General features: G+C 41.4%; 1 protein-coding gene and 1 long non-coding RNA gene across 29 annotated transcripts in view; one reads left to right on the forward strand and one right to left on the reverse strand.

Moving 5' to 3' along the window:
• Positions 1-229: 229 nt before the first annotated feature.
• LOC135976912 (uncharacterized) lies at positions 230-14,514 on the reverse strand. Of its 2 annotated transcripts, none has more exons than XR_010594171.1 (3): positions 14,380-14,514; positions 13,901-14,067; positions 230-450 (listed from the first exon to the last, which is right to left on the reverse strand). It is a non-coding gene; the product is annotated as an uncharacterized LOC135976912 (long non-coding RNA). The 2 variants fall into 2 exon arrangements; XR_010594172.1 differs by lacking the exon at positions 14,380-14,514 and adding an exon at positions 14,156-14,321.
• The window catches only part of POGZ (pogo transposable element derived with ZNF domain), a 65,221-nt gene continuing 64,061 nt past the window's right edge, over positions 14,425-15,584 (forward strand). For 13 of the 27 annotated variants that reach the window (XM_024107020.3, XM_024107023.3, XM_024107025.3 and 10 more), the window contains exon 1: positions 14,463-14,694. The gene's annotated coding sequence lies outside the window, so the exon portion shown is untranslated. Of the gene's footprint in view, positions 14,695-15,584 lie in introns of all 27 variants that reach the window. The other 14 variants (XM_024107024.3, XM_065574722.1, XM_065574731.1 and 11 more) reach the window with 7 other exon arrangements.

The following is a 15,584-nucleotide window of genomic DNA, read 5'->3' on the forward strand; positions in this document are numbered from 1 at the left end:
CTTGTGAAAATCCCACTCAATGAGCGAGAGTGCCAAACAGCAGGGAGTGTCTGACCAGAGGAAGGATATGAGTTACAGCAATATGATCAAGTTGTTATTCAGGTTAGCCATGTGTGCTTCACGTTGGCTCAGTTAATTAAAAAAATAACAAATATAACAATATAAAATAATAAATATTGTTGACTTATGTCTAGTGGGTGTCGTGGAAGAAGTGAGACTTAGTACTCACCTTGGAAGGTGTCTATCATGAGCACAGAATTGTAGTCAGGCCTTGATTATATTGCACACATATACACGTTGGAGAAGAACTGGACTCAGCCTTGAGGTGGGGAGCCAGGAGAGTGGAGCTGGGAGCCCCAATGCACTGGGTGCAAGATGGTGAAGTCAGGTACAGCACATTCACCCAGTCCTTGAGGTCAAAACTATAACACTCAGAGCAGGACAGAAACTCTGTTTAAGAAAAAAAAAAAAACATGAGTAACGTACAACTTAATTTAGTCCTTCCTCTCCATCTGTCTAAGGTTTCTGTATAGCACTTATTACCATGACATCTAAGTGTTGATGACCAACTTCTATTCCCTTAGACCCATTTATACCTCGCTTTGGGCTGATCTACACACAGTTTTTGTACTGTTATAATTATGTTGGTTTAGAAACCAATATAGTTAAAGCAACACAACTAGGCGATTATAAGCTATACTGTTATAAAGTACCTTTATAACATACCTACATCCACAGAAGGGGTTTGTATTAGAATAACTATATCAGTTTCTAAATCAGTATATTTCTAGCAATAAAAAAATTGTATGTCCTTTTAATTTAGCCCACAGATTTTTAATTGATATCTGAGCCGCAGCTGATGTCTGATGAGAACCCTGAATTTGTTATAGAAAATCAGACATTTGGCCCATCTGTTCTGGTGTCCCACATCCCCAGTAATTGCAGGAAGACAAATTCTTCTCCTCCATGGCCAGTTGTGCAATTCTGTATGTGATGAATGATTGAGTTTTTCTTCATACCTAAAGCAATCATCTTATGCCCTGAAGCATGAGATTTAACAGTACCTGCCGCCCTCCCCACTTTTGCAATAATAGATGACAGCTTGATTGCACGGTACAGAATGTGAAATGAAGGTATGGATTAAGCAAATAACTTCAGGTGCCATTATTTTTATTTATAGCTCTTTGTGAGAGTCTATATAGTCCATTCTCAAACAGCACAAGATGATTTGCACGTCTTCATGTTCTGAGCTATAATTCTTCAAATGCTGACAGCATGTACATTGAGTTACCCCAGGTTCTTTCAATTTTCGGTCTCAGTGCTACGACCACCAACAATTGTACCAATTAAGAGTGTGCTGTGGATACTAGATCGTGAGCTGTCTTAGGCAACAACTGTCTCTGTTATTTGTTTGCAGACAGCCTAGTAAAATGGGGTCCTTAGATGTTACCATGATAAAAATAATAATAATTGTTACACTAAGAACTGGACTGAGACATATCAAACATATTTCACATGGTGCAAGTCAACAAACAATTACAATCTGAGTTGGTAATTACTTTTGCTCAAAGCTGCCCTAGATAAGATTGAAACTGGCCATCCATCAATCTATTTATCTACCCCATCACTGACCTCTCCCCACACCCAATACTTTAACACATTAAGAAACCAAAAATTATGCAACACTTTGTTTGTATCATTTGTCCCATCATCACACCAGCTGCAAACCTTCCTCATGAAGCATGGATCTCTGACCTTCATTCTCCTCAGCTTTTATGGTTGTCACATATCATTAATCCAAACAAAATATGTTGGCCAACGAAGTCAGGGTAAGCATACAAGGAAAATAAATATCATCCAATTGTAAACAATACTCTTCTGTCTCATATTTGTCTTTACAGGCAGCTTGGGATTGGGATCTTGTCCTTTGAGTGTTTGCAAAGCACTGTGTATGTTTAAATGGATGTCTACAAAATAAGAGGGTAAATCGTGCAGTCTTTAGGAAAAGTGGCATTGAGAGTTTTGACTGAGTAAGGACTCAAGGATTTGGCCCAATAATTTTAATTTTTTCCTCTTCTGATTGTGAAATAAGTATCAAAATAAAGGACCAAAACCAACCCCCCCTACCAAAACAAAACATTATAGTGCACACGGAATTCTCTTACCGTAGAGAGGATGAGAGAGAGGAGAAGGAACTATATGTGACAGATGTTAGTCAAGTGGCTCAGTGCAGGACTGGAAAGAATTCAGTCCTTCAGAGATGCGGGTGGGTTAGGAACTGACACAAAATTACATCCAGAAAAAAGACATGAAAAGATTGATTTTTCAAGCTTAACCTTCAAAAACTAGGAAATGCTAGAATTAAGACTATCATGCAGAATAAGGATAATGTGTCTTGAATTACAAGATCATCCTGGTATATTTTCCACAGGACCCCTGGCTCAATGAATCAGTAGTTATTTAATAGTTCTTTTTATCATCCACATTCAATGTGCGGCCCCAGATCTTATGTAAAACCCGCCACCCTGAAATGAATATATAGTTATTAATTTCCTCAAAGATGTATCTTTCCATCTGAGTGCTTCAAATACATTAACAAATTTATCTTCATCTCACCCCTGTGAGATGAGGTGGCATTATTACCCCCATTTTATAGCTTAGGAACTGAGGCACAGAGAGATTAAGGCCAAAAGTGTCCACTAACTTCAGGTGCTCAATTTGAGATGCCTATGGTCTGATTTTTTCAGAGCACTTAGCATTTTGCATAGTGATCAAAGCACTCAGCACATGTGCAAATCTGGCCCCAGATGTCTCACATTGAGCAGACACAAAATGAGGAACACCCTATTAGTGGCCAGCTGTGAAAATTTTGTTTTAAGCAACTAGCCCAGCATCACATAGGAATCCTGTGGCAGAGGCAGGAATAGACTCCACGGGAACATAGACGCCAACTTCTGCTGGCGCTGGTGGGTACTCGACCCCCCTCTGTCCCTGGCCCCACCCCGACTCTGCCCGTGCCCCGCCCCCATTCCAATTCCTTCCCCAAAGTCCCCGCCTCTTCCCTGCCTCCTCCCCTGAGCACGCCATGTTCCTGCTCCTCCCCCCGCCCTCCCGGAGCTTATTACACTGTGAAACAGCTGTTTTGCGGTGGCAAGGCTGGGGGAGAAGAGGGGACGTGGCACGCTCAGGGGAGGAGGCGGAGGTGAGGTGGGATGGGGCGGGGAGCCCTGGAGCACCCACAGAGTCGGCGCCTATGTAAGGGTATGTCTACACTGCAATAAAAGACCTGTGGCACAGCCATGATTGGCCTGGGTCACCAGATTCGGGCTCATGGTACTCATGGTATAGCCCCACAGCCCGAGCCCCATGAATCTAAGCCAATTGATCGGGGCTCTGAGACTCACTACTGCAGGTTTTTTATCACAGTGTATTCATACCTCAATTCTTCAAGGTGGTATTCTACTTCTTTAACCAGGAGACCATCCTTTCTCTTTTTGCGATCTCTCCTTCACAACACACCTTTCAGGGAGTCCACATAAGTACTTAGACAGGTCACAATCTGTCTCCTATTGCAAGATCTCCTGTTCCCAACAGAGACCCAGAGCTGCTTAAGATTCACTAAGATGTATGCTGCTTGGCTTTCCCAAGACATCCCAGCAGCATGTGTTGCAGTCCCAGCTGTCATAAAAAGCAGCATCCCTATTACAATAGAAACAAACAAAAACAAAACCTGCACACCTTTCAGCTTCTGCAACACATGAGGCAGAGGTCCTACCGACAACACTCATTCACTACACAACCGTGATTCATCCTCAAAGTACCATACATTCTCTGCATTGAATGAGACAGGGGTTCTGTGTTAAAAATACTATGTGATTGTGTAATTAAAGACTGTTTTCATAATGTATACATACAAGAGAAATTAAGTTTCCATGGGAAAATCTTCATTCTGGCTTTTCCTAACTTGTCAGTGCTTGACTTTGCAACCTTAATGTTCTTTTAATATAGTTTTTTGGAATGTAATTTCCTAGTTTATTAAAAAAAAATAAAGGGGAAAAAATAAAAAATTCCATCATGTGGAAACATATTGACCCCAAAATTTGGTCAACAGCAGGGTTCAGACCTTCAGATCCACACACAGACCTCTATCACTTCAGTTAATGGAAAAACAACGAGAAGTCCTTGTGGCACCTTAGAGACTAACAAATTTATTTGGGCATAAGCTTTCGTGGGCTAAAACCCACTTCATCAGATGCATGTAGTGAAAAAATACAATAAGCACTACAACTATTACAGCACATGAAAAGATGGGAGTTTCCTTACCAAGTGGGGGGGTCAGTGCTAATGAGGCCAATTCAATTAAGGTGGATGTGGCCTATTCTCAACAGTTGACAAGAAGGGGTGAATATCAAGAGAGGGAAAAAGTACTTTTTGTAGTGACGCATCCACTCCCAGTCTTTATTCAGGCCTAATTTGATGGTGTCCAGTTTGCAAATTAATTCCAGTTCTGCAGTTTCTCATTGAAGTCTGTTTTTGAAGTTTTTTTGTTGAAGAATTGCCACTTTTCAGTCTGTTATTGAGTGTCCAGGGAGACTGAAGTGCTCTCCTACTGGTTTTTGAAAGTTACAATTCTTGATGTAATGGAGTTAATGTACCAGTTAGTGGAGTAATTGGTAGCAATAGTAGGCTGTTATCCTCTACGTGGACCAGTCTTCGGAGATGGGATGAGTCATACCCTTTGCAAGTGGGTTTCACAGTTATTTGCTGACAACAAAGGAACAAAGATTGAGGGCTCCTGTGTTAAATTCCAGGTTCTGTAGCCCTTGTGCCCCTAGCTTGTCTCCTTCCAGCTTTGCTCCTATCCTCTCCCTCCAATGCTCAGCTCAGGGTCGGCTCCTGCATTTCTGCCGCCCCAAGCAGAAAAAAAAAAAAGCCGCGATCGGCGGCGGCGGCAGTTCATCGGCAGGTCCTTTGCTCCTAGAGGGAGTGAGGGAGCTGCCGCCCCCGAATTGCCGCAGGTGCCGCCCCTCTCCCTTGGCCGCCCCAAGCACCTGCTTGTTAAACTGGTGCCTGGAGCCGGCCCTGGCTCAGTTTCTGCCTTTCTCCCTCCCTGCTCCTCGGCAGCCTCTGGCTCTCGCAACTTCTTCTCCCTTTAGTCCTCGCCACCATCATTCCTCTGCATTTGGATTAGGCAGCTTCCTCCTCCCCCATGCTTGCTGCATGGAGGAGCATTGAGGGCACGAGAGATATTCTGCCTGCTCTCAGTTCCTGTGCTTGGTGCCACAGCAGCTCCAGCAGCCAGAAGGAGCAATCTCAGCTCCTGCTGCTCATGGAGGGAGCATGCCCAGTCGAGCTATCAGGATGGTAAATGCCAAGACTGGTGGTGTGTAGGAGCTGTGAGGGATGGCGTATGCTCAGAGCCTATGGACTCGCTGGACTTCTTAGCTGCCAAACCCTAACAAGTCTCTGCTGAGCATGTGCAAACTGTGATTTTCAGAGACTTACAACTTGCCCATATTTGGGCGAATTTTTACAGGTACAGCAAAAGGCACATCACTGACACCAGGGAAACCCCCTACCAAATTTCAAATCTCCAATGTTTTAAAACACAAAGGCACTCAAGCTTCTCAATGAAACTATTGCAAGAATTTGTTAACGTATTTTTCCCTACACTCATTCTTGGAAATGCCTGAACCGTTTTACCTAAAACTTTCCAAAAAGATTCATCCTAAAGCAGACACCCAGCCTGAGAAATTTTAAGCTTCATCCTGCTCTGCTCCTATTCACTTAAAAACATGGCCAAAGTGTGAGTCAAAACAGAACCAATAAAAGGACCCCAAATTAAATCTCATGATTTTTGAGGGGCTGATTCATGATTTTTAAATGCTTGTGGTTTGTAATGCTGAAATTATAACAAATGGATGTTTACAGAAACTGCAAGAGGAAATCCCAGCAGGGAGTTGATGAGACAAACAAAACTGATGATTTAAAAAAACCACTTTTATAGCCACAACAGCTTCCTCCAGAGAAATATCCTGGTTCAGAGCCAAATCCTAAGGTCCTTTGGATCATTAGGGTATGAATTCTGAGGTACTTAACATAATTTTTACTAATTTTTTTACAGTCTTTCCTCAGGGAGTTTGCCCGAGTAAGAAGCTCACATTTTGGCCCATAATATTGTCAGTTGTCCAATACCAGAATTAAAAACAGTTAAGAAAAGATTAATCAGCATGTGTTAGCAGCTTTCTAGAAAAGCAGTCAAGCTCTTTATTTATATCTCTGGGGTCCAATAAGGCTTTCTCCAGAATAATAAGAGACCTACACCAGCTGAGAATCTGGGCCCTGGTGTTTGCTAGTTTCCATATTTGCTAGATCACATGGTTATCGTCTTCTTAAAAGAATAATAATTCTTCAGGTTTAATCTGCACAATGTATATTCAGCTTTATTGGCCAATAATTTATTTAAATAATTGTTTACCCTATTAAAACATACAAGATTAAATTCTCAAGTAACTTTTTGGCAAATGGACCCAAAAATTTCAGAGAGAACTCTAAGGATATAACTTGTCCATAGACTGGTTTATGCTTAAAAGGGAATATTTTTATTATGTAACTTCTGATACATACCTCCACCTGTCTCAGATAAAGTCCCATAGGACTTCATACTGAAATACCTCATTTAAGTAATAAAAAGAACCCAAAGAAATAAACCTTTTTAAATGCCCCAAAGAGGAAATAAAATAAAATGTGCATCCTTATTTGGTTCTTTATGATGCATAAAAAAGACCTGAAAAGTCTTGGAATATCATGAATGTCAAATTTTGCTGTTGTGCTCCCTTGCAAGACACGGAGATGTGGACTGAGAGCAAACTGAAGGCTTTTGAATCTTTAAATTTTAAGAGTCTGAAGTCTTTAACAAAAGACTTCCAACTGTTTGGGTTAAATAGATGTTAATAAAAACAAAGAGGACAGTCAAAAGAAAATCACTTCCCTTGGCAATTAATCAGGTTCAATTTTCTTGGTATCCAGGATGTACTAAACCTGCCCATTCTTTAGCCATCCATGGAGTTTTCCAAGAAAAACAAGGCAGACAAGACCTGGATGTCCTATATTAAGGAAAAGCGGGGGGTGGGAGGGAATCTTTCCATATATCAAAAATGTGCAAAAAGGGCCTAAGACCATTTTTCCCCCTTTGCAAGTCATATTCAAGTTCTTGCTTTATTCCCTTTGCAAATTGCTGTTCCAATATTGCCAATCCCAAGCACTCAAAAATCAGGAGTCAGGCCCCAAAAATCATTAGATTGTTTTAAGATCTCATGATTACTAGGGAACATAAACAAAAACAAGCCCCAACTTTGGGTTCTTTTTAATTGCCTTCTGGTTTCTGAGCCTTTAGGGCACACTCATTTAATGTTTTCAAACTTTTCTTTCTAACCATGAAGGCTAGAGGCTTACTTAACAAAAACAAAAACAATAGTTTCTTGATTCCAGCAGCTGGGATTTTAAGGAAAACATCAAATATTGCAAGATTCATGATAAAATCATAAGCACTGTGTTGCTCCTTTAAGAAAGAGGTGTTAAGCCATCAATAGGGAATCACTGGAGTCTAAAGACAAAGGTCAAGCAATATTTCCACTGAACCATAATTCCTAATTATTGTGGGACAGACTGTGATACCCTCATTCACACTGACTGATCACTGACTGGTTGTATCTTACTCCACAAAAAATCCCACTGATTTCAGCAAGACCTCTTGTGATGCAAGTACTATCCAGTGGGTATCACATTTTGTCTCTATATTTCTTTCAGCCTAGATTGTGAGATAGCAATCTGCCCAGAGTAATGGGTGGGTAGGTAGATGCAGAACAGATTCTGGAACAGCCCAGGAGAAAGTCACAATCTCTCTCCCAGTTTCCTGACTGCTCCAGGGAGTAAGTAAACTGCACCAGATCTATACTTGGCACTGTATACACTGCCCAACATGTTGGTGTACCTATGCTGGCCATCCTGGGGATGAACCCTCTCTACCCTTTTAAGCAAGGAGGTGTAGGCCTTGCATAAACAATGAAAGAAAACAGAAGTAGGGAAATAGAGGTTAACAATGGACAAAATATGAATTTACAAATGGCCTTGTAAATAATTTGTTGTTCAAAGACAAAGAAATAGTAGGAAGAATAATGTGTGATAAGCTTGCAGCTGCAGTTTTGTTTACTAGCATATTTTGTAGCTTGTGGGCATTTCAGGAATTGTACAAGGATTGGTTATAAAAATTATGAAACCAATTATTATGTGTGATACAATGCAATATGGAATATGCATGCATTAGTGTATGTATATAATTTGATTTTTTTATTATGAGCTTTTGGCCCTGTGGTAAACTTCTACACCCTCCCTCCTGCATTTGACTTTAATTACTTTAGTGTAATATTGCTGTATACCAATAAAAAAAACAAACACCTCAGTGACAAGTCCAGAGCTGAGCTGATTTCTTGGGAACCCGATTGGAAAAGGTCTTGGAAAAAAATCCCAACAGATGGGAATAGAGCAGCTCTGCAGAGTCTGTTTCCCTTTAAGTACCGTAAGCAGCAGTAGGGAAAGCCGGCACAAGAGAGCAAACCAGCACATAGGGCTAGTGACAATCTAGTGCTTAGTTGCAATTCAGAACAGTTTAATAAAAAACATGTGACAATAAATATAATGTATTCTAGAGTAAATGTTGATTGCTGGGTTGAAAATAAAGTACAAACTCTCTACATTGGATAATATAATTTTCACATAGCTTTAAAATTAAATTCCCAATTTTTAATGTGCTCATTTTCTTGGCTATTTGCTACATGAAGTTATATCAAGAGGTTGAAAATGTATAACTTTGCAGGACAAGACAGCTTACTAGAAGAATTTTGTACACCAGATGGAGGACTTTTTGGACTCAATATCTGGTGGGTATATTTAATGAAAGAATACCTTTATCAGATACCAAGACTGAAGCTGTGGTCTTCTTCATTTATAAACTTTAAAAAGACCAAAACCACGTATTAATTACAGAATAGCCTTGTGGTGAAACAGGGACTACAAAGTACCTATTAAAATCTTGGGTAATAGTTTAAATAAAATTATAGGGAAAGAGGTCAGGAGGGGGTTATTCCACAGAAGCAAGCATCAGATAATCTCAGAAAACTATTGGGTTCTGTGTCATACTGGAATCTAAAGATAATTGAAATCAGCTGGCAATGATATCATTAGACATTAGGCCTTTGACAGCTGAATGATTGTGTCTATACTGTGTCCTTAGGAACACTGTGTTAAAGTTCAGATGTTGGATGTGAATAAATGTAATCATATTACAGATATATGGTTTAAGATCTCCATTCTTACTTCACAGGTACACAAGGTAGGATTACCTCTGATTGCCACTGCTTTGGAACCCTTAGAAGTCATTATCAGATACAGAAAGCAACTCTGGTGCTAGAATGGGCATCAGACTGCATTTTAAAAATTTTATTCTGACTTAATTCTGTTGTTATGCAGACATACTAAATAACCGAAACTAATACTTAATCAATAAGTGATCCAAGGAATATTATTTCTGCACATTTAAAAATCATGGAGGTTTGGGTTTTTTGGGAGTGTGGCGTCAGGTAGGGAGGAGATGGGGGGAATTAATAGATATAAACTGAACAATTCTTAATCAGAATTTTATTCTTACCAAGAATTAGCAATTCAGCCATTTTTATACCTTGTAAATTTAAATGAGTAACAAATTAACAATTTATTTAGGAATTAAATTAAACAAATTAATATAGCTAGGTAGTATTAGGAGCTGATTATGCAAAATATTAAAGTAGATTCTGACAGGTGGAAATACAAATCTTGTGGGGTAACGTAATGCAGTTGATTTCTTCTTAACAGATGAATACTCTCTCTCAGATGCTTCCCATAGAGATTAGGGAGGCGTATTTTAGAAAGATGGAGGCATTTATTTCAATATTTATTTGGGAGGAAAGAAAGGCAAAGTTTTTAAACTTAAATTCATGGAGGAAAGATCCATCAATGGTGTCCTTAGCCTCTGTTTGCCAGAAGCTGGAATGGGTGACAGGGGATGGATTACTTGATGATTACCTGTTCTGTTCATTCTCTCTGGGGCACCGGGCATTGGTCACTGTCAAAAGACAGGCTACTGGGCTAGATGGACCTCTGGTCCGACCCAGTATGGCTGTTCTTATGTTTAAAGCTTCTAAATTAAGTGCAATACTAGAACATGCAGAAGTTTGAAACTTTCAGATCTGAAGAAATCTCAAATATATATTAATTTATCACAAATAAAATCATTTTAGATCCCAAGCATGAATTCAACTGCATGAGTAGAGAGAGAACAGCATCTCAAGAATAAAAAGGAAATAGTGAATCTTACTATATTCAAAGTACTGACAAATGAATAAATTACATGGAAAATATAAGAGGGAAAATTTTCCCTCTAATCTGTCCATTATAGTAATGTTGGGCATTTTAGATTGGCAGTGGGACTCACATGCTTAAGGTTAGGCACATACTTAAGTACCTTGCTGAATTGAGACTATTAGTAGGAAAAACATTTTAGTAAAAGTATAATTGCTCGTGCCTCTTTAAAGTTCTAAACCACGAAATCCTGATGTGTTCAATACATTTGTTTCATCCAAACAACAACAAAATCATAATCCCAAGTGGCAACTTCTGCTTTGTGGACCTCTTTACTGATTCTTCCAGTCAGCCCCAGATTATATGGTGTGAAAAACTGCTTGTGAATTGATGTAGCAAAGCTTTCTGTTGTTCCATTTCCAAGCTACAGTACACCCTTACAATGACTTTCTCAGTGGTTAAGAAACCACATGTTGAAACCTTTAGAGTTCTTGCCTTGACACCAACCAAGCTGCAGGTGGTTCCAATTTTAGACTCATGGCAAAAACCCTACATGGCAGGCATCCAAGAAAACTGGCAGACTGCAGAAGCTAAACACAATGCTCCAATTTACTATCTTTGGAACAGCTAGTTTGATGTATCAATTAATCTTTGCTGTGTCACTCATACTTTTGCTAAACTGCAATTTAAGGGCAAGTCTACACTAGACAAATGTGTCGAGGTTAGGTTGGGGTATATATCTCAACCTGCTCAATTGTGTTAAAAGGCATTACAATGTATCCATGCTAGGAATAATGACATAGGTAGGTCAAGGTTAGTTGACACACTTGGACCTTACCTACTCCCATTTTTCCATGAAGCCTAGCTTTCAGAGAAATAGTTAATTTTTCTTAAGAGACTGATACATTTAATAGTAAGCCTACTAAGTCTTTTTATTTTATTTAATAGTAGGTCCTAAATCCAAAAATCTATATTATGCCTAACTAACTTGCCAGTGTTTGTGTGCTAATGTTCTTTGCTGGGTAGAATCAGGAGTGATCAGTTGTGGGTCATAAACCCTACACAGCCATCAGTTAAAGAAGATTCTCCCTTATTCTCAGACATCTGTCTGAGCTTTTTGGAGCATGAGGATCTGAATCCTAACCCTATTATCACTGTGAATTTCTGAGAGGCCTAGTGTGCAGCACAGTGGCAACCAGGAAATCCTAGGTTTGATACGTTGTCTAAAGTGGCATTGTCTTCCCTTTTGTTTCACATGTACCCACCACGGTTATAAACAACTTGAGAGTACTGAGGTGATTGAATACAGTTAAATCCTCTATTTCTTTTTGTCCTGCTTATTAGGCTCATCTTGAATTTGATATCCTAATTGTATGCATTGGATGAAGACAGAGGTCATAGTGAATCCTGCTGTTTTCTATTCTAAGAAATATTGTAAATACAATAGAGAAATCAAATCTTGTGGTGTGGTAAATGTTGATTTTTAAGTGGTTACCACAATAGTTATTGATGTGTTATTGTTATAAAATATTGCCATTTTTAGTTCCATTATTTTAAAGATATCTGAATTCCTTGGAGAGACATTTTTATTAACATTTCCACTTCTAAGTGTAGATCAGCAATGAAAATAATTAACTTTAATGAACTGTTCTTAATTTTTGTTTCCTGAATATTTCACTCTTTGTTCAGCTAGCTCCAGAAAATGTTCATGGAAAAGCAAGCAAAAATTGCTGGTATTTCTTGAAATGATTCCTTTGTACAGCACCTAACACAATGGGGTGCAGGACCATGATTGGGGCTCCTAGGTACTATTGCAGTGCAAATAAACAAATAAATACACATTACTACTACTATTGTTGACTTCAGAGGAAATACCCCAGCAGAGATTTGGAACTTTAAATGGCAGAAAAGTGATACACAGGTAGTTACATGCAAACACTTCCCACCAATAAGTGGTCAAGTAACCTAATGCATAGTGTGAGCTGGGAAGAATGATTGGTAATTCATAGAGGTCCATCGGAAGAAGAATAACATGCATGTTTAATAAATTTCAGGATAATAAATAACATGCTAGCAACAGGTGAATGCCTCATGAAGTTGGTCCATTTGGGCAGACGATTATTCACCAACTTAACAGGAGTGTAGTGAAAAAACATAAGTTAATGTTTTTAATGTGCACTGAAGATGTAAATAGCTATTTATTAATAGTGATTAACAAATATATAAATTAACTATTTACTATTACACAAAATAATGATTTATGTATTTTAATATATTATTGTTCAGTATTGATAAAGATTAATAATACATTTTATTGTTAAATATATATTCCTAATAATATATTATTTGATTACTGTTATATGTATTATCAGTTAAGCATACTGTCATTGTTCATTTTGTAATTGTATGTAGTTACTATAAAATATATAACTGATTATTTTAAAATGTATGTATTAATTATAAATGTGATTACTATTATTAAGGATTTAAAACATTTCATGTGTGTGTGAGAATTTTAGCCCTTGATGTTATGTGCTGGAAATCAAAAGTCTATGGTGCCGATCCTGCAAGATTCTTAAGAAAGTGCCTAACTTTAAGCTTGGAGTAGTCCCAATGACTATATTGGGATTAATCACATACTTAAAGCTAGGCATGTGCTTAAGCATCCTACTGAACAGGGCTTGTATAGCCACTTGGGCAGTGCCTACAGATTTGCTATACACTCTCTCATCTCCATGTCAGTGTGCCTGAGTCCTGTCCTGCAACAATCCCCCTGGAGGACAGCAGAGATGTTCAATTTCCATGGTCCATTTATTCCTTGGTCTCTCTGCTCAAGCTGCCAGCAAGGGAAGAAATTAGTGCCAAATACTGATAGAATTATGGGTTTTATGGAGAGGACATTAAACCTTTTTTTAACTCCAACTCCTATCACGGAGGCCCAAAAATGTCTGCTGGTAATGTCTTTTGGTCCTGACTGACTAAACGTGATTCAGATTCTGGCCATGTCACTAATCACCAAAAGTAGTTACCTGCTACAAGTGTAGCTTGAAGTTGTAGACACATTGCTAACCACAAAAAACTCCTACACGCTCCAGGCTGCAGATTCTAATCCCAACCACATCACTAGCCATCAAAGAAATGTTATTTGTTTTGGGTGATGCGTTTGAATCCTGTGGCTACACTAAGAAGGGTAGGAGAGGGAGGAAGACGGTCGGTGACAGGTTTGAATCCCAACCATGTTACTACACCACCAAATAACATTATATTTTGCAGCTGGGGAGTTCTAGTACCAGCCATGTTGCAAACCACCCAAAAGCCATTAACTACTGCAGGTGTTGGGCTCGGTTCCAGATTTAGCCATGTTGCCAACCACCCAAAAGCCGATATCCTCTGCAGGTGGTGTATTTGGCACCTAGCCATGTTACTAACGAGGCCAAAATCAATACCTGCTGCAGCTGGTGAGTTCGAGTCCTAGTCATACCGTTAACCATGTCAAAGCCAATACCTGCTGCAGATGGTGGGCTTGAGACTCAGCCGTATCATTAATCATGCCAAAGCCAATAACTGGTGCAGGCGATGGGTTTGAGACGCTGCCCCGTCACTAGCCATGCCAAAGGCAATACCCACTGCAAGTGGTGGGTTCGAGTCCTGCCTCCAAACTCCCTTTGCCACCTGTAGGAAAAATTAGGATACACTGGATACCAGTTTGGACCATTAACTATTTGGCCTTCATCAGGCAGCACAACCGAGGCAGACCTACTCGCCACAAGGCCCTTAAAAGGCAGCACTGGCCACTTCTTGGTTCCCTCCCCGCAAATCTCCATCTTCCCAGTCATTTCTGGACATGTGTCACTGGGATCAACCTAAAAAAAAAAGTCCCCTTCTATCACCAACCTCCCTCCCAGAGAATCCCCCCAAAAATTTGTGCCTCAGACAAACTTCCCCATGACAAGTTAGGATGCGCCTGGCTCCCAGTGATGTCACCTCAGTCAGCCAATCAGAGGACGGCGTTGGAGCCGAGGAGGAAATGACGTCACCGTATCCCTCCGCCGGCCCGGTCCCCTTTTTGTGTGTGTGTGTGTGTGTCTGTTGGTCCTTTCTGTGTGTATCAACCCGCAGCTTGTTTTTTTCGGAAGGGGGGGCAAAAATATTTGGGGGGAGCTCATGCAACCTGCCCTCCCCTCCCGGCCACTTCGCCCTGTAAGAGGTTGTGTGGGGTGCGTGTCACTTTAAGAGCGTGTGCGAGCGAGCCAAGCTCGGCTGAGGAGGCGGCGGCGGCGGCGGGAGACGGAGAGAAAGGTGAGTTGGCGCGAGTCCGTTATGTGGGGGGGCGGACGCTGCAGAATCAATCTGACTCGGGGGGGGGGGTCACGCGGGGGGAGAGGTTGGCGGCGCGCGCGCACGACAAGAATGCGGGTGGCGGTGACCGTTGGAACCGGTTCGAACCGCCCGGGTCTGTGAGCGGGTGGGGGGTGGGCAGCGCGCGCCGTACACAAAGCGGCCGCCAGACGCGCTTAGCGGGGAGGGAGGGAGGAAGGGATCGGGGTTCCTGAGGGGAGGGGGGAGGAGCTGCTCCCGCTGGGCGGCGGAATATCTCCTTGCTCGCTCTCTCGCCTTCGCTGACTGGGGAGGCGGAGTGATCCGCATACCCTCTCCTCCCTCTGAGGGGAGGGGAGTGATGCGGCCCTGGCTGCTCCCTCCGCGTCAGCCCCCCCCCCCTCCCTTCTCCCGGCTGGCTGGAGACGAACATAACGGGTTAAACATTGCACCGAGCAACCCATGCGCCGTCCTAAAGTGCCTCCCACGCGCCCCTCATGCTGGTTCCCGTCCCTGCGGGGAGAAGGATTGCAGATTCCCTTGTCTCCTGGCCTCCCACCCCCTTCCTAGGGCTGCTGCTGGGTGGGCGGCCATGTTGGGCACAGGGATTATTTTCTCTACCTTTTCTTCCCAAGCAGCCGCAATAAATGGAAGCTAGTCTGTTTTTATTCCTGTGGGGAAGGTGTCATCCCCACTCTTTTTATTGAAAATGAACTGGGGGAGTCCACCTAGTTGCCCTGCTGAGAGTGAGGGGGGGTTGGCCTTCCTGCTGCTCCCCCTGGCCTCAGAGTGAGCCCCCCCTTTGCCTACCCACCTCAACGATGGGGTCCCCTTAGCCTGCCCGCCGCTCTCCTCAGAGAAAGGAGGGGGAT

The sequence above is a fragment of the Chrysemys picta genome, chromosome 20 (genome assembly GCF_011386835.1).
Source record: "Chrysemys picta bellii isolate R12L10 chromosome 20, ASM1138683v2, whole genome shotgun sequence".
In the NCBI taxonomy this organism is placed as follows: Eukaryota; Metazoa; Chordata; order Testudines; family Emydidae; genus Chrysemys; species Chrysemys picta.